Here is an 18,524-nt window from a genome sequence, read left to right as displayed (position 1 = left end):
CCAAATCATTAGCGAATTAAAACCACAATGATATATCACTATCATGACACACCTATCAGCATGGCTAAAATAACACATTGTGACAGCATCAAATGCTGATAAGGATGCTACGAAACTGGATCACTCATACATTGCTGCCGGGAATGTAAAATGATACATCCATTCTGGAAAACAACTGGGCAGTTTCTTGAGACACTAAACATGTCAGGGCACCTGGGTGGCTCAGTCATTTGAGCATTGGACTCTTGGTTTTGGGTTAGGTCATGAACTTGAGATGGAACCCTGCATGGGGGGGGCGGTCTGTGCTCAGCGGGAAGTCAGCTTGAAGATTCTCTCCCTCTGCCCCTCCCCCTACTCTCTCTCTCTCTTCTCAAATAAATCTTAAAAGAAAGAGAAACTAAACATGTGGGGCGCCTGGATGACTCAGTCGAATGTCCGACTTTTGATTTTGTTTTTCTTCTTTTTTTTTAAGATTTTATTTATTTGAAAGAGAGAGACTGAGGGAAACACTGGGGAAATTGGGTTAAGGGTGAATGGATCTGGCTGCATTATTTCTTCCAGCTGCATGTGAATTTGTAATTATCTCAGAGTTAATGAAAAACAAAAAATAACTATTTTTAAAGTGATGGAATTAGCAAACAGACTATTAAAAATGACCAAGAAAACCGGAAATAGAACCAAAATGCTTAGAAAGTAAATATATTGTTAAAATTAAGAACTTAAGTGGATGGTGTATTGTTTCCTAGTGCTGCTATAACAGGTTACCACAAATCTAGTGGCTTAAAACAACACAAATTTATTTTCTGACATTTCTGGAGGTCAGAAGTCTGAAATTGGTCTCACTGTGCTAAAATCAAAGTGTGAGCAAGACTGTTCCTTTGGAGGCTCTATGGAAGAATCCATTTTGTTGGCTTTTCATCTTCTAGAAACCTCCTTAGTCCTTGGCTCAGAACCCCATTCCTCCATCTTCAAAGCCAGCAACATCAGGCCAAAATCTCTGCTTACCATCTCTTTGATTCTCCTTTTTTCTGCCTCCCTCTTCCACTTATAAGGACCCTTATGACTACATTGGGCTCACCTGGATAATCCACCATACTTTTCCCATTTTAAGGTTAGCTGATTAGTATCCTCAATTCCATCTGCCACCTTAATTCACAGTTTCCAGGTATAGGCCATGGACATCAGGGGGCCGGGGGAAGGGTATTACTCCGCCTACCACAGATGCATTAAAAAGCAGATTAAAATATTTGCAAAATAACTGATGAATGGAAAGACAGAAATGAAGAGGTTACTCAGAATGCAGCCAGAGAAACAGGATATGGAAAACAGTTAAAAGCCGTGGAAGATAAAATTCAGAATCCTAGAAGAAAAGAGAATTTTTCTAACTTTTCTACCAGAGGTTAATATAAGGGTAAACTGAAAGAATTAGTATCTTTTTTGTCTTCGTTTTGGTGTTTACAAGTTGCACTTTGTATCCCATCAGTTTTACATTTGCAAAGTTTTTTACTTTTGAGTTATGAACGTGTTTTTCTCAGAAGGCAGCCTTTGGTAAGAACTTAAATATTCATGAGCATTTGTGGTCACATGACTGAACGTATTTTAGTGTGAATGACAGCTTACAGAATCAGTATGCCTTCTGTAGACCTTCCCCGTTTAAAACGTTTAAAAATACTTTATTGGGGAAATTAAAACTTATTTTATTGGGGAAATCACTGATTAGTGTATACAGTATAAAATGTACACTGCCAAGAACAAATTTAAGAACAGGAAGAAAGGCTTGGATTTCAAAAGTATAAATCGAAGTAAATGGTCTATTGTAAAGTTTGATTACTTTGAGCCACTTTTCATCCAGGCGCACGTGTCCCATGTTTCACAGTCGCGCCCAGGCTTCGCCTCTGGTTGCAGGATCGGGGGTGGTACTTTTAAGGGGACTGGCTGAGCTCGTGGCCAGCGTGGCGCAACTGGCCCGTTGAGTTCGCAGGCGTGAACTTAGGAGCGCCTCTTGAGGTTGCTCGCGGACACTTTCCGCGCGTCGCGTCTCCCGACTTCCAGCGAGCCAGCGGCCGGAGCGCCGACCCCGCCTCGTCCGCCGGGCACCGCCTCCGCCCCTCCGCGCTGCCCGCGAAAGCGAGCGGGCGCGGCCGCCAGTACCCTCCCGGCCAGTTCCCGTTCCGGGCCGGGGCGCGGCTGCTCCTGCTCCGAACCTCCCGCAGCTGCTCGTGCTGCGAGCTCCCCCGGCCTCGGCGCTCCCGGGCCTCGGCGCTCCCGGGTCTCGGCGCTCCCGGGCCCCGGCGCACCGCGGTCTCGGCGCTCCCGGGCCTCGGCGCTCCCGGGCCCCGGCGCACCGCGGTCTCGGCGCTCCCAGGCCTCGGCGCTCTCCGGTCTCCGCGCACCCAGCTCTCGCTCTGGTTCCCAGCTGCTGCGAGGTCTGCACACGTGGAGCCCAAGTAAGTTCCAGCGACCGGGGATGGTTCGCACGGGGAAAGAAGTTTCCTAGGGTCCTGGGCGCTGCCAGCGAGGAGGCGCAGAGAGGAGGGATTCTGTTTGTGGGCGGCATGCAAAGCTCCCCTGGAAAAGCTCCTGGTCGGACAAGGAGGATAAATAGAGGAATGCAGAAAAAGTTCAAACGGATGAACTTCAGCCTCTGCGGAATCATTGATCCCTCATTAGGGGATTTTCTTAAATCCTGCGTGCAACTTGGAATGCCCCGTCCGCATCCCAGACCACTTACATCCGAAGGCGTGGGGGTGGGACCCAGGCCTCTATAGCGTTTCAACTCCCCAGGTGATTCCAATGTGCAGCCAGGGTTGGGAACAACCAATGACCAAATAAAGGACGGCTGCCAAGGAAGGTGGAAAGGCAGGCCAGGGACCTTGATGGAGTCCGGCTGCAAGACGGATCCCGCTGCACCCAGTGTCCTGTGTGGTCTTGGGGACCCGGCAGCGGGCTTCCCTCCGGCTTTCTGGGCTCCAAAAAGGGGAATGAGGATACGCCTGACAGGGTGAATAGCGTGTTCAAAAGAACCTCCTATATTCACCCAGTTTTTGGCCCATTGTGAAAAATAGAAGGACTGCCGGCTCCTTCTCTTATGATCCCCGATTGGTTCTGCATTCTGGAAAATGACGCCATTGTTGCATTTGACATGAAGTTGGGGGAAACCAGTAATCTCATGGCCTCGACAACTTCTGGGTGATCTGCTTTAAGGGTGAGGCCGGGTGTGTTTGCCACAGGTTGGGTTTGTCCCTCCTTCTGAAAGCCTCCATGTGGGTTGTACCATATCCAGCGAAGGGTAACTCTACTGTGAATATCTAGAGAGGAGTGGGTTTCACAGGATGGACCCTTCCTCATCCCCCGGGGAGGTGCTGGGGGCAAGTAGCTATAATCCCAGAAGCAGGGCCATTGGACAAGACACAGACTTGTACCACATGTGCAGGGCAGATAAAAAAGGTGGATTTGAAATAAACAACAGCCAGGAGGTAGAAGAAAGGACTTTAAAAGGTTTTAAGAAGAGTACATTTAATTTTTGTGGAGTGGAGAAATAAGTTCAGAGTTTTGGAGTCCATCAAACCTGGACCCGAATTCAGATTCTGTCACTTCTGTGATACCATAGGTAAGTTACCTGAAAACTGGGGGTAAAAATAGTAACTCTGTCCTGGGACTAATATAGTTAAGTGTAGCAAATACCTGGCAGGGCAGGGGGCACATGGCAGGTGCTCTGTGAGCGGTGGTTATTTGTGTCCAGCAGCTGTTTTCTTTCTTCTTTTTTTTTTTTTTAAGTATTGCAAATACATCACTACCGATAGCAGTTTTCGTAGCACGGCCTGGGGGGGGGGGTGTTTGTCCAGAAGCTGTCTCCCTCAACACTCCATTCCCCAGCTCTTCTCCTGCCCTGCTAAGGGGAGGGCTCCTTCCCCCTTGGGCCTCTGGGTGCTTTGATGTCTGGAATCTCAGGCCACCAGGTCCCCCCAGCCCCGGCCCCCAGGGCTAATTGATGGCTCTGGAATATAGCTTTACTGCATGTGATGGGAATGAATTTCTTGACAAAAGAAAGCAGTCCTGGGCACCTGGGTGGCTCAGTCGTTAAGCATCTGCCTTCAGCTCAGGTCCTGGTCCCAGGGTCCTGGGATTGAGCCCCTCATCGGGCTCCCCGCTCTGCAGGAAGCCTGCTTCTCCCTCTCCCATTCCCCCTGCTTGTGTTCCCTCTCTCGCCATGTCTCTCTCTGTCAAATAAATAAATAAAATCTTAAAAAAAAAAAAAAAAGCAGTCCTTAATCTTGAGACTTATCCACCCCGCTGTCACATAGATAAAAAAAATGGGCCCCCAAAAAAGCTGGGCTGTCTGTAGGGTCTCAGACACACGCACACACACGTGGCTCTCTAGCTGGCAGCATCCCCAGACAATACCCAGGCTGCTCCTGTTTTGCCTCTGACTCTTGGCCTAGGGATAATGAATCAGTGAATGAATCCTGACCAAGAACAGTCAGGAATTCGGGGAAGGGGGACCCAGATCCTACGATTGCCAATGCCAACACCCCAGATGAACCTTTCACCCTGGGACCTGCTGTGTGTGTCACTGACCATTAGGATCACTTACGGTAATAGCAACACTGTTTAGATATTGGTAATATACACAGTGATGTCACATAAAAATTAAGATCAAGTGTTTTTACAGTATATGTGGAATTGCTGATTTTTGCTTAAACAAGAATATCAGATTCTTGTCTTTTTTAAAAAAAAAAAAAAGATTTATTTATTTGTCAGAGAGCACAAGCAGAGGGAGTGGCAGGCTCCCTGCTGAGCAGGGAGCCCGATGCAGGACTCCATCCCAGGACCCTGGGATCATGACCTGAGCCGAAGGCAGACGCTTAACCGACTGAGCCATCCAGGCATCCCTTCTTGTCTCTTTTTATCTAAAGAAAAGAGTTCAATATTTCTTCAAAATCTAAGGCCTAAGCCTAGAATTTGAGGTTTAAGTTACCAGTTTATTTTACGATTCCCTTTTTTGGGAGGATTTTAGGCAAGATGAAATTAGAAAAGCTAAAATTTGTCCTTGTGCTGAATTTTTGTCCTGCAGAAGCTGTAGATACTTTGCACGTTTCTGGAAGTCCTGTTTTCTTTCATCATCTGGGCAAAGTCAATTGTGTCCCACACAAAGGGCCTCCTTTCATCCAGCCACAAAGTCTGAACTTGTTTGGAGGAAAAGTCTTTGGTGCATCAAATGCTCATTGAGGGCAAGTGTTTTTTTTTTTCCAAACTTGCCTCGTATAGTAAGAAGTGAGTAGTCACTGCCATTTCAGTTAATTTATGGTTTTTACCCAGCGCTATAGAGTTTGTCAAAGCAAGACTTCCTGGCTTGAATACTTGTTCTTATGTTTTATCTAGAACGGCCACAGACCAAACTGTGGGCTGAGATTATGTTGCAGAGTTGGCCAAGCCAGTCTCACTACCACCCCTGCCTTTGCCCTCCCCCGACCTCTGATGCCAGCCGCATCTGGGGGACGGTCACTCTGAGGGCGTCTTGGCCCTCTAGTGCCCTCACAAGGGGCAAGCTGCTGTAAAGCCAGCAAGGCGATTTTGTGTTGCACTTCATTAAAATCTGAAGGGTAGTCTAGTAAACTGCCATTTTGGAATTTGTTAGGCTGAGTAGTCCTTTTCCTCTAAATTATAGAATACTATAGTTTAAAGAACTAATAAAGATGTCATCATAAGGGCCCGGGTAATTGCAAAGTGAGCACCAGATTAGCACCGGGTTTTAGTGGGTCGTTATTTTATTTTTTTATTTATTTTATGTAGGCTCCATGCCCAGCGTGGAGCCCAGCGTGGGGGCTTGAACTCACAACTCCAAGATCAAGACCCGAGCTGATATCAAGAGTCAGACCTTTAACCGACTGAGCCACCCAGGCGCCCCTAGTAAGTGGGTCGATACTTTAATAAAACACGAGAAGTCACGACATTCTGTTTGTTTCAGGAGGTTGGTCGTTGCCCTCTTTATGTGTCTTCATCACTAGGCAGGTACGGGGCAGAAAATAGTTGGGACGATTGTAGATATTTTCAGAGCCACATGCAGCCCGGTAGGACAGTCCTGCATTGCTAGGGAAAATCCTTCCATGGCAGAAGAGCTGTGAGCAGATGATGATTTATTTGAAAAAATATTTGTGGTGTTCTAATTACCAAAAGGTTAATTTGTTTCATGACTAAGAACTCCCTGTGCTTTGTTTTAACTAAACATCCCCCAGTTGCTGCTTGTGACCCCAAACCAAACCTTCTAGAAGGAACTTGGTGGAATGCTAGGCTTTTCTTTGGGGATATCCTTGATTCGTACGGTTCATGACAATGGGCTCTTTCATTGGGATGGAGCCACTCATGGACCCCATTTATCAAGGAAGTGTTTTACATTTAATAGGAATTCAGGCACCTTGATGGTTTCAAGTAGAGATAGGAGGTCTGTAACAAAGACAGACAGGCAGGACAGAAATGGAAAAAAACTATGGAATTGGGGTCAGAACTGAGCTCAAGCCCCTGCTTTGTTCCTTAACTGTGTGACCTCAGCCAAGATATTTAACCTCTTCAACTCTGTGTCCTCCTTTGTCACACAGTTTTAAGCATTCTTTCTTTACAGAGTGGTTTTGAGTATTTGATGAGCTAATTGGTGTGAAGTGCTTAGCACACCACCTGGCTTTCAAGAAATGGTAATTATTATGATAATGTTGATGAAGATCGCTTGGGTTGGAGGGCTGGTCTTGCCCTGTCTAAGCTGTGTGGCTTTTGATAAGGTACCTAACACTCCTGAGCCTCAGTGTTTGTATATGTAAAATAGGGATAACTCTACCTGTGTGGGAGGATTGATTTGAGGCTTGATGAAATGATGATGCACCTGACCTGGTAGACCCTAAGTAAGAGCAAACACTTACATAGATTTACTGTGCACAACCCTGATCCAACAGCCCTCCGGGCTGGTTATCATTCCGCCCATTTTACAGATGAGACAGCTGAGGCTCAGTGAGATGAAATAACTAGCTTGAAGTCAACAGATAGTAAATGCTGCTCCCAGGATTGCAAGCAGAGCCCTGTTACCGGCCCGAAGCCGAACTCTGGGAGCGCCCCTCCCTCTGCTCACCTCCTCCACTTTGCCATGCTCGCCTGCTGTAATCCAGGAGCTCTGTTTCTCACACAGGACCCCAGCTTCCAAAGAATTGTCTGCTTACGGAGTGAAAGTGGGACTCCTTCCCCACCCCAGATTTGCAGCTTTTCAATCTCAACCGTTGCTTCCACTGGTGGAGCTAATATCCACTGGGTGTGGTGGGGTTGGGAGAGGCCTGATACTCACCTGGACTACTGTCCTTAAGAGTGGGTTGTGATGTTTATTTTGAGAAAAACGTCATCTCCGTGCACTGAGATTGTTAGCCTGGGTGTAATAAAACCTACCTTCACCCAGACAGGTGTGCGGGGTACTTGGGGCCACAAAAACCGGGCCTGGAAGTTTCCGGTGGGGCTCAGGTGGGCATAAGAGTATTTAAAGGACATCTCCCTCGAAAGTGCAGGGCCTGTTCCAAGTAGATTGCCTTTTCTGAAATTTCTTACTCCTCTCCCCTCTTCTGTACACCTCTGTAGCTTTGCCTCTTTGGGGAATCTGGCAGTCTTTTAAAGATTTTACTTATTCATTTGAGACACAGAGATAGAGAGAAAGCACGAGCAGGGAGAGAGGCAGAGGGAGAAGCAGGCTCCTCACCAAGCCAGGAGCCCGATGTGGGGCTCGATCCCATGACCCTGGGATCACGACCTGAGCCGAAGGCAGACGCTTAACCATCTGAGCCACCCAGGCGCCCCGGGAATCTGGCAATCTTTCAAGAGGCCTGAGCCAGTGGAGCTGGGCCCAGATAAGCAGATTCTCCATTGGGTGCATTGTGGATGCTTTCGCCTTTCAGATAATGAGGTGGTAATGGTTTTTCTGGCTTTCCCCTGGGTGTGAAGTGCTTTGCTGGCTCCCCAGCCTGGTGTTGGGGGCTGCTAGAAAGCTCTTTGTAGCTCCTGGTTCCTCCTGGCTCATGGGGCCTTCAATTCTTCAACACATTAATTCAACAAATATTATCAGAAGACCTTGCCAGTGCCAGGAGTCTATGAAAATATTTGGGCTACAGCAGTGAATGAAACAGACCCAGCGTCTGGCCAAAGGGAGTTCACAGGCTAGCGGAGGAGGAAGGGGTGTGACACACCAGTACATAGTTCTGAACAGTGCTAAGTGCTGTAAGTGGACACAACAGTACGTCAGGAGACAGTATCAGAGCTGGACTAGGATTCAGGAAGTCGGGGATATGCCTTTCCAAGAACGAGCCTTTTCAACTAGGACTCGGCATGAAAAGGAGTTAGAGCATGCCAGACACAGGGCCCGGCTTGTTTGAAGGCTCAGAGGTGGGAAAGCATCAGGTGTGTTGGGGAATGTGCAGAGAGAGCTAAAGAATGAACCAAACTCAGGCCAAGAAGAGCCTCCTGGGCTGGAACGGATTTGGAATTTTACTCTAAAAGGCAATGGGAGGCCTCGAGGAGATCCTCCCTCCCCCACCTTTTCTGTTAGTAATCTACAAGAAAAAGATAATGAGCGACCCCTATTTGTTAAGCTTGATAAAACTTTTCCCGATGTGTGAGGCAGTTCTGGAGACAGAAATTATGGTTTTCAATTTCTAGATGAACCAACCAACTAAAGCTCAGAATAAAGTAAAAGCGGGCAGAGCCAGGAATTGGAGCATCAGCTCTGTGGTTCTCCGGGGCCGACGTGTAAATGCGTGTGGGCCTCCTAGGTGCCAGCATCCTTCAGCAGGAGCCTCCACGGGTGGATGCTAGTGGATTCCAGGCCTTCCTGGCTCCTTGAAACAGGAACAAAAGGCCCTGAAGAGCAGAGGCAGGTTGGGAGTGTGGTTGTCAGAGCATCAGGGTCTGTAGGTACAAAATGCTGGGAATCCTGCCCCCCCGCCCCCGGCCAAGGGCAGGGGCATCGGACAGTTTTTTATGCTAGTCTGCTCTCCCTCTGGCTTTTGCCCAAAAGCCCTGAAAGAGGTGCTTTTTCCGCCCTGTTCGTCAACCAGGGAAATTGCATACACTTAAAAGGCACCGGGTTTGGAAAAAAAAAAAAGAAAATTATTTGGAGCTTTCAGGTCACAGAAAAACCCTCCAAACCAGAAGGGGCTGAGACCTCACCACGTCATGCCAGCTTGCTTTGGGGGGTCCGCACTGCCCCCTTTCTCCATACTCCTGTGATGTTTTCATGAAGTCCCAGAGTGAGAGACCATGGCAGGTCAGGTGTATTTCGCTTGGTGGGGGGCCTGTTCCCTAAAATAGGACACACTGTATGAGGACTCTGGAGGGCCCAGGCCCTGAGCGTTGCTGCCTCGGGAGAACTTGGCAACTTCTCAGCCTCTCAGCACCCCTCAGGGCCACCCTACACACATCCCGGATACCCTGCGGCCAGGCTCCGGGGTAGATTTGTGTCCCAGGCCGTTCTGACTGTGGCTACATGTTCAAGTGGAGTGAGTAAGAGTCTCTAGTCTCAAGTGTTTTGACCAGCGGTCAGCAGTGTTTATTTACTCAAGGTCAAGTTTCAGCTCAAGCCTCTGAGATGACTAACATATTCTGTTCTTATGGAGCACCTTTCCTTTGGGAAGCCCCAGACACTTTCTGTGTTGGTTCTAAATGCCATCTCCAGATGTCCTGGGGCTTCCGGACCTGACACTTTCTTCCACCTAAGTACTTAAACCCCCTTACAGAGTTCCAGATCTGGGTCTCTGATTCAAGGCTCTGTTGTCTTCTGTTGGCTTTCTTTATTGAGATATTTCTATTCACTGGCCCCTCAGAGATGAATACCAAGCAGGGTGTTTTTGGAACTTTGTTTTTCAAAGCCTGGAGAACACCAGGAAAATATCAATCAACAATCGCACATCAGCCCTCTAAGGCATCGTGGGGGGCATTGTCACAAAGCAGAGGTGATTTTGTGCTGAGAGTGTGCATAGACGATGCCCTGGAAGTTGAGAGCTGAGCTCTGGGTGAGCTTTTTAAGGCAGCAGCTAATATAAATGCCTTCGAGTAATAGAAAGTACTGGTGCCTGCAAATCTGAATTTATCCACTGATAAGCTTAGCAAGTGACCTCCCCTAAGCGAGTGTGTGAACTCTGGAAATCCACATGTTCGTTCAGTGCATGTTAACGAAGCACCTGCTTTAAGCAGGGCATTGTGCCAGATTCATTCATTCAGTTTTTTATCTAGCAGCCTCTATGTTCTAGAGAGATGGTGACTAACCAGAGAGACACCACCCCGCACAGTCAGATGCCGGGCCTCGAGGATGAACCAGACTGAAGTCCTAGCCCAGTCTCCCTTCTTGACGGTGATAAGTGCTCACAGTGGGACCAGTGCTGTTCCAAACACCGTGTGTGTATTCACTCATTGAACCCTCACAGCAGTCTTAGGTGGTAGGTGCTAGTATTATTATTTTTTTAAAGATTTTATTTATTTATTTCAGAGAGAGAGAGAATGAGAGATAGAAAGCACGAGAGGGAAGAGGGTCAGAGGGAGAAGCAGACTCCCCGCTGAGCAGGGAGCCCGATGTGGGACTCGATCCCGGGACTCCAGGATCATGACCTGAGCCGAAGGCAGTCGCTTAACCAACTGAGCCACCCAGGCGCCCCTAGGTGCTAGTATTATTATCTGCATTTTCCGGATAAGACCACTGAAGTGCAGAAGGGTGGTATGCTGTTTGTCCAAATCACACAGCTCGTGACTGGAATCAGACAAACTGGTTTTAGAGTCTTGGCCCTTCACTGCCACCATCAATCAATGTGAAGGGAGAAGTCAGGGAAGAAAAAAGTAAAGTACCTGCCCTCTGAGAGAAATGGGAATAAAGGACTGTGGGAGTTCCCAGCAGGGAGAGCGGGGCTGAGGGGAGGAACAGGGTGAGGGAGGGCCCCCCCCTTCCCCAGTGGGACAGCTGTCAGTCCCTGCTGGGGAGTGGGGGAGGGGGGGAATGTGCTGCTGCCACCCAGGCAGCTCTTCTAACCAGAAGTAAACCAAAGAAGGATTTGCCTCAGTGCCAGGAGACCTGGGTTCTGGTTCTGGTTCTGGTTGGCCCACTCTGCCCTGGGCCTCAGTTTCCTCATCTCTAAAATGGGGGCATTGAACAACATTCTGTTCCACCCTGGAAGTCCGTGGTTCCAGCAGATAAGGGAGGGGCTGGCTCTGCATGCATTCTCCACAGGGTTTCTTGACCAGAAGGTTTGACTCTGAGGGATGTGGAGTCAGACATTTGACTTCCCAGAAGGTCCCGGCAGTGTGACAGGATGTCTGCGTTTCATCAGCGTCCAGCCCAGCCTGAGTGCTTACATCAGCTGGGGCTGCATTCCTTCCTTTGTAGGCAGGGTGGCAGAGTCTGCATCTGGAGTCCTGTGGCCCTTTCCCAAGAAAGGAAGATAGAAACTCAGATAGATGGAAGGGGAGGAGGTGGGGGAAGCCGGAGGGAGGAAGAGAGGGCAGGTTATGAGAGACTGACTGATTTCTATATCTGCTTTGAAATTCTGAGGGATTAAGGGCTTTCAGATACTTAAAGTAAATGAGTGTTAATGGAGCTCAAAAGCTTCAAATAATAATTGTAGCCTCATCCATCTGCTAAATTTTCTCCAGAGGGAACTGTCAGTAGTTTTCTGGTGTGACAGAGGCATACAGGAGTTGGCTTGTTTTCCAGGATAAGAAACTAAAAAGAAAGAAGAAAAATGAAAAGAAATAACAACACCAAACCCGAGAGAGAGAGAGAGAGAGAGAGAGAGAGAGAGAGAGAGAGAGAGAGGAGAGAGAGAAAGAGAGCTGTAGACCCATTAAAGAACGGCAGCTTGTGTTTATCTGTCAGAAGCCTGGGAGCATGATTGAACTAATGTTTTTGTGGATTGTGCAGCACGGAAAGTGGGAGCCAATTTGAGTTGACCCATTGCATGTGTTCTCTGCACAGCTCCACCAATATAGTGTAGAAATATGCTGGGCATTTGCTTTCGGTGAGATTGCCGTTGGGACGGGTTAGTCCACCCACTTGTTGGGCACCTTGAGTATCCAGGTGCTTCAAGTCAACAAACAGTATAATCTTCATCGTTTTAAAACTGGTCTGAGGAAGCTGTGGATCATATTCACCAAAATGAATCTTATTCAAGAGAGGAGAGATTTCCTTGAGGAGAATCCAGATAGGACCCTCAGTGCTCATGGGTGTGGGGGTTCAAGTTTTGCTGGGATTTACCATCAGGGTGGCAGGCTCTATTCTAGTTGATGTGTTACAATCTGGTAATATCTCTGAAGTAGGCAGGGAATGGTGGCTTTATTGAACTCATCTTAAATCTGAATTCAGTAAATAACTACCAGTTGTCTATTATCTAATGTCAGTGATCGATTTCTGTCATCCCGGTCTGTGGGAGTGAGAGTGTTTTAGAAACCCATATCGTGCATGGCAGCTTGGGGCTTTGCCAGAGATACTGTTTGCTGGTTAGACCTTCATGACTGGAAAGAGGAAAGAATCTAAAATGGTTTCATTGGTAATGATACCTTTTGGGCGGGGAGCAGATATTGGGTGGAAAACTCTGAGGTCCTTTGGGCATCATCCATCAAAATGAAAACATCACTCGGGGTCAGAACGTTCCACAGAAAGCAGTTGAGCCGATATTGTTTTAAACTGTGCAGAGGTTTGTGCTGCATGAAAGGAAGGGAAAAATACAAAGGGAAATGAAGTATTTAGTAATCATGGAGTATTTCTTCAATAAGATATTGCTTGAGGTTCTAAGATTGAAAAAAATCTACCCGGAAGTCAGTTTTGTTGATTCTTTTGCTCTGTAATTTTTGTGTGAGGATTGATATTTTCAGTTTAGATTCCTTGTTTCAAACCAGACTTAATGGCAGTACCATGAGTGGACAGCCTCCTACTAAATTGAAGACAAAATAAAACTGTTCCCACCCACAAACCTGTCAGCTTGACTGTGATATTTCACCAAACCAGAAGGAGCATTTCATTTATTTACAAGTGTGCAGAAAGAGTCATAGCAACCCATCTGAGTTTGTTTGGTTTTAACGAAGCATCACTTCATTTAATGGGGATGGGGCCTTTTTGGGTAGGGGGGTGGGTTTTTTGAGTTGAAAGTCAAAGTTCCTTAGGACAAAGTGATTGCTGAGAATGTTTCGCTGACCTGTCTCAAAATGGCCTAAGATGCCCTGATGATTAAAAAGTTTCTAAAGTGGGGCTCCTGGGGGGCTTAGTTAAGCATCTGACTCTTGGTTTCAACTCAGGTCGTGAGCTCAGGGCTATGGGGTCAGGACCCATGCTCAGCTTGGAGTCCGCTTGGGTTTCTCCCTCCCTCTCCCTGTGCCCCTCCCCACCACAGGCATGCATGCTCTCTCTCTCGCTCTCTCTCTAAAATGAATAAGTAAATCTTTAAAAAAAAAATAAGGCTCTAAAGTAACTTTAAATGACGCAAGCATATATTCTTTTTCTGAAAAGTTAAAACATTACCAATAAAAGTACTACACAATCCTGGTGCCCTCGTTCCCTGTCCAGAAGTAATCTCTACTCATAGAGTGCGTTGTCTTCCAGATATTTTCTTTGCATTTATGTTTACAGATGTATGCTTGTAGAAAATATATAGTGTTTTGTGTGTTTCTAGGGTAGGTGATATGGGCAAGTTATATAAATGTTATACTCCGTATTTCTTTCAGCAACTTGCATTTCTCAAGTGACGCCGTGTCTTGAAGATCTTTCTGTGTCAGTACATACGGTTCTGTCACATCCCTTTTCATCACTGATGATGGTTCATACCCAACCATCCTGACAGTCGTGGTGGTGGTGGCCAGGGCTGAGGTGCAGCGGTTCTGGGGCACGGAGCTGGGTGGAATGACAGGATGTGGGACCACAGCAGGCAGAAGCGGCTGCCCCAGCCCCAGTCAAGAGTATGCGTGACTTCCTTGTGTGCCTTTTTCCCTTTTAAATATATTAGTATTTTTTTAATAGGTGACTGTAAGCCAGAGGTAAGCAGAGGATGGTGTTTTATTTTAACTTTTAATAAATAGAGTCAATTTTATGGTACCTGAAAAACCATTGTAGCGGCTTATCTTTACTCCAGGTGGTCCTTCAATGTCATGGGGTTGTGTCTTAGAGAAACTGCCGTCTTGTGAAGGAAGGGTGAGGGCTGTGGTGTGCCTCCTGCCCTGCCTCCAGACGGCTGTCTGGCCTGTGACAACTCACTTCACCCCCTGGGCCTCAGTTTCCTAACGTGCTGAATGCTTTTCTTGCCCAAAAGCATGGTATCTGTCAGGCTGGGCTCGGTTACAGATAAACCCCAAATCCCAGCAGCTCAAACCACAGAGGTCCGTGTCTTGCTCGCACTGTGCCCATCACAACCTGGCAGGAGGCAGTCCTCACTGCCCTGACTTGTGGGCCCCGGGCGGATGAAGCAGCCGCCATCTTGTAGGAGCTGGTCAGAGAGCCGGAGGAAGAGGAGTTGCACGCTGACACCTGTCGCGCGGAGGCCAGGAGCTTCCTGCCCGGAGTAACTCCTTCCACTTCTGCTCACATTTCATGAGTCAAAGCAAGGGACTTCAACGGGGGAGGGAAGTGTAACCCTACGCGGTAACTATTTGTTTATTTTTTAGATTGATTTTCTTTCTTTCTTTCTTTCTTTCTTTCTTTCTTTCTTTCTTTCTTTTCTTTCTTTTCTTTCTTTTCTTTCTTTTCTTTCTTTTCTTTCTTTTCTTTCTTTCTTTCTTTCTTTCTTTTTCTTTCTTCTGTGAGAGAGAGAGAGCGAGTGAGCATGAGCTGGAGTGAAGGGCAGAGGGAGAAGCAGGTTCCCCGCCGAGCAGGGAGCCCATTGCGGGGCTCGATCCCAGGACTCCAGGATCATGACCTGAGCCAAAGGCAGATGATTAACGACTGAGCCACCCAGGCGCCCTAAAGATTTTATTTTTATTTAATCTCTACACCCAATGTGGGGCTTGAACTCACAACCCCGAGATCAGGGGTTGCATGCGCTGCCAACTGAGCCAGCCAGGTGCCCCATTAGTCCAAACTATTTAATGAGCCACCCACTTCCATCACTGTGCTGTTCTGTAAGGAAGCAGGAGAGTCTGTGAGACTGTCCCATGGTCAGTTAACTCATATCCCATATGCTGATCCTCTCTCTATGTATAAAACCATTGCCCTTTTTTGTTTCCTGTAGCCTCCCAAGTTTCCAGAAAGCAGCAGCCTGTTTGGGAAACTCACGTTTTGAGAAATGAATAGAACTTGGCAGCAGGGGTTCAGGGGAGGGTGGTGGCAGGTAGCGATGGGGTCAGTGTAAGTGCAGAGGCTCAGAGCCCTGGCCAGATTCCATAGCACCTGATGCCAGCAAAGCTGGCTTTGATTTTGCTCATGTTTGTATTTTTTTTCCAGTCTCCATGTGGCAAGTGTCCGCAGCAGAAATGCTTGCAGAATGGCCTGACTCCACCAAGCTCACTGTTGAGAGCGCTCTGGGTCGTGACTCTAAGTTGGCCTCTGCTGCATTGTTAAGGAATGTTTGAGGGAATAGGCCTCAGCTCTGTTAGGGATCTTACTTGGTGTTGAGACACCAATTTGTGGAAAGCTATGTCATTTATTCTGAAATCTCTTATCTTTCAGGCCCACGATGAATGATGATTCCCAGCAACTGGGTGTCTAAGAAAAGAATGAAATCATGGGTCCAGCGTAGATGACGGGAAAGGATTTTCTTGAGGTTTCTGTTCTTGATCTAGGCTGTGTCCGTTGGGATGGAAGCCAAATTCTGTCTACTCATTCTGGGAGTTGACGTTCACAGTTATACTGTGGGCTGGGTGACCTCCGCGCCCCGGCTTTGCTGGGTGATTCGGCATAGAGTGGACGTGTTTGCCAGCGTCTAACTGACCATCTCACTCAGAGATAACCCCGAGGCTCTCTCTGTTCAGAGAGGTTTATTATAAAGATGCACAGGATAAGGGGTGGCACCCCTGGGTGCCCGAGGAGACTGTGTCGCTCAGCAGTGGGCTGCCTTGACCGAGCACTCGTGTGCTGGGGGTTACTGGGACTCCATGTGTTTCACGTTCCAACTCCTAAGGGACAGGGGCTCTAAGCACTTGTCCCGGTCACCTGCCGCCGGAAGCCCCGGGGGAGCTGCAGGCGGTCACTCTGGCTTCATAGCTCATTTGGTGTGCTCACTGCGCTTGAAATCTCTTGTTCTGTCCCATCTGTCCTGCCAGATTATAAACTCTGTGACTCTGGGAAGATAGTTAACCTCGTGGGCCTCATTTGTAAGTTGGCGGTAACAGTGACCTCTGCCACCTCGTGTCGTCCTAAGAATTGAGTGAGATAATAGAGAAGGTTAAATCAGGTGATCATTACTGAGTAGTTACTCAGTGCTTGGTCTAGACACTTTGAATATGAACTCAGTCCTCACAGCAACGCTTTGAGGCGGGGACTGTCCCTGTGAGGAAACCAAGGCACAGAGAGGCTGGCTGGCTCCGGAGACCACCTCTAAGCCCTGCGTTACTGTATCTGAGTGGAAAGCATTAGCTGGATGCTGGGCCCCCAGTAAAGGGCTTACTCGGTGTTAGTGATGGTCCTTCTGTGTCCTGCTGGGGCCACCACGCAGCGCAGGGCTTGACACCGGACCTCTGGAGAAGGACGCAGGAGGCCGGCATCCTGGAGTCTTCCCAGCGCCCCTCCCCCGCCCGGTCCCTGGTGGCCCTTCCACGGGTCCCGTCGGTGATAGCAGGTTGTCCTGCCGACTGGCCGCAGATGGGAGCATCTGGGTTTGCTGAGGTGGTGCAGGCAGGCAGGCAGGCCGTCCCAGGCCAGGGTGGGTGTTACTACTACTGGGTGTCATCTTTGATCCTCCAGTTTGGCACGTGGAATTTCTCGGTTATGGGGCTTTGAAAGATCAAAGAGTGGCAGGTGGCTCTTACTTTCCTTTATAAAATAAAAACCCAGTAAGTAAAGTGTCTGTCAGAAACTAGCTTCTGCAGCTTGAAAGAGGGCCTTGGTGGTTACCTAGAAACACAAGATAATGGTAAAGGTACAGCAGATGTATACAGTGTGAGGCCAACAAGCAAAGGATCAGTGTAGGCAGAACTGCACATAGAGAAAAGCAGAAAGGGAATATTCCAGAATGGTAACAGTGGTGTAGGTGATTTCGTTTTTTCTCTCTCTCTTTTTTCTTTTTGCATATCCCGAAGTTTCCACGGTGAGCAGATAAATTGCTTTTATACTTGGGGAAAGTTATTAAAACATAAAAAGGAACATCTGTGGAGATGAACAGCTTTATAAAGTGCTTTTTATCTTAGCATCTCGGTTACAAAGAATGCACATTGACTTTCAGGGTCCCTGGGGATAGTAGAGAAGGAAGAAAGCAGCGGCACTGGGCAAAATCCCTCTTTAGAAAGTGAAACGGAGTGTGGGGGAAGGGCCTCCCCAAGACTCTGGGACTGAAAGGCAGCAGGTCTGCACAGGAGGCCCGGTTGCTCTGTCCCCAGGTGGGATTCCTTTCTCAGTGAATCCTTTCCCCGACGTGCCCCTGTGACCTCCGCACAGGCATTCTGACCTTGGGTCAGCCACAGCACCCTGCTAAGCCCCCCGGGCCTCCCCGGCCTCCCCCAGACTTCTGCCTAAGGCAGACCTCCCTCCATTCTGGGGTTCCAAGTTCACCTCAGGTGGAAGTCTTTGCTCTGTTTCCCCCATTCTTCAGGTATTCCGTTTTCCTTGCATTTGGTGCCGCTAGGTTTCTGTTGATGATGTCGTCTCTCTTGTCTGTGAGCCCCCTGATGGCAGGGGGACAGTGGCCTTTATGCCTGAGGAGTGTAAACGAGCCAGCGAAGGACCCTGAGGTCTCTGCTTTCAGGCAGGCCTGCTCACCTTCACCGTGCTCTTCAGCTGGGAGGGTGCCCCGGCTGAGCGCTGCCTTGCAGTAGCGCTCTCTAAGAGTGGCTTCATAGTACTCCTCACCTACTTCCCCTCCAGCTTCTCCGGGTGGCTGGCCAGCGAAGGACAGTGCGGGGGCAGCCGGAGAATACAGGGACCTGCAGTGGCCGTGTGCTTGTTCTAAATAAATTCCTGATCTTAGAGGAAAAGCTCTCAGTTTTGCACCATGGAATGTGACGTTCACTGCGGGTTTTTGACATATGGCCTTTATTATGTTGACATACATTCCCTCTAAACCCGCTTTGTTGAGAGAATTTGTTTTTCTTTTTTTGAGAGAGAGAGAGGGAGAGAACAGGGGTGGCGGAGGGGCAGAGGGAGAGGGAGGGAGAGAATCCTATTCAGGCTCCACGCTGGGTGTGGAGCCAGATGCGGGGCTCCGTCTAACGACCCTGAGATCATGACCTGAGCTGAAATCAAGAGTTGGACCCTTAACCGATTGAGCCACCCAAAAACCCTTGTTTTTCTTTTCTTTTTTTTTTCCTTTAAGATTTTATTTATTTATTTGAGAGAGACATTAAAAAAAAAAAACAAATAAAACAGTCATACTTTTGCCTAG

General features: G+C 48.1%; 1 protein-coding gene across 2 annotated transcripts in view; it reads left to right on the top strand.

Moving 5' to 3' along the window:
* The first annotated feature begins 2,072 nt into the window (after positions 1–2,072).
* Positions 2,073–18,524, top strand: part of NOD1 (nucleotide binding oligomerization domain containing 1) — a 63,109-nt gene continuing 46,657 nt past the window's right edge. For both annotated transcript variants that reach the window (XM_073899020.1, XM_025873095.2), the window contains exon 1: positions 2,073–2,447. The gene's annotated coding sequence lies outside the window, so the exon portion shown is untranslated. The remainder of the gene's footprint in view (positions 2,448–18,524) is intronic.

Source organism: Callorhinus ursinus, unplaced genomic scaffold, assembly GCF_003265705.2.
Source record: "Callorhinus ursinus isolate GAN/ISIS: 27379988/994484 unplaced genomic scaffold, GSC_fseal_2.0 scaffold12, whole genome shotgun sequence".
Taxonomy (NCBI): domain Eukaryota; kingdom Metazoa; phylum Chordata; class Mammalia; order Carnivora; family Otariidae; genus Callorhinus; species Callorhinus ursinus.
The sequence above is the reverse complement of the archived record's forward strand: the minus strand, read 5'-3'. Positions and strand labels throughout refer to the sequence as shown.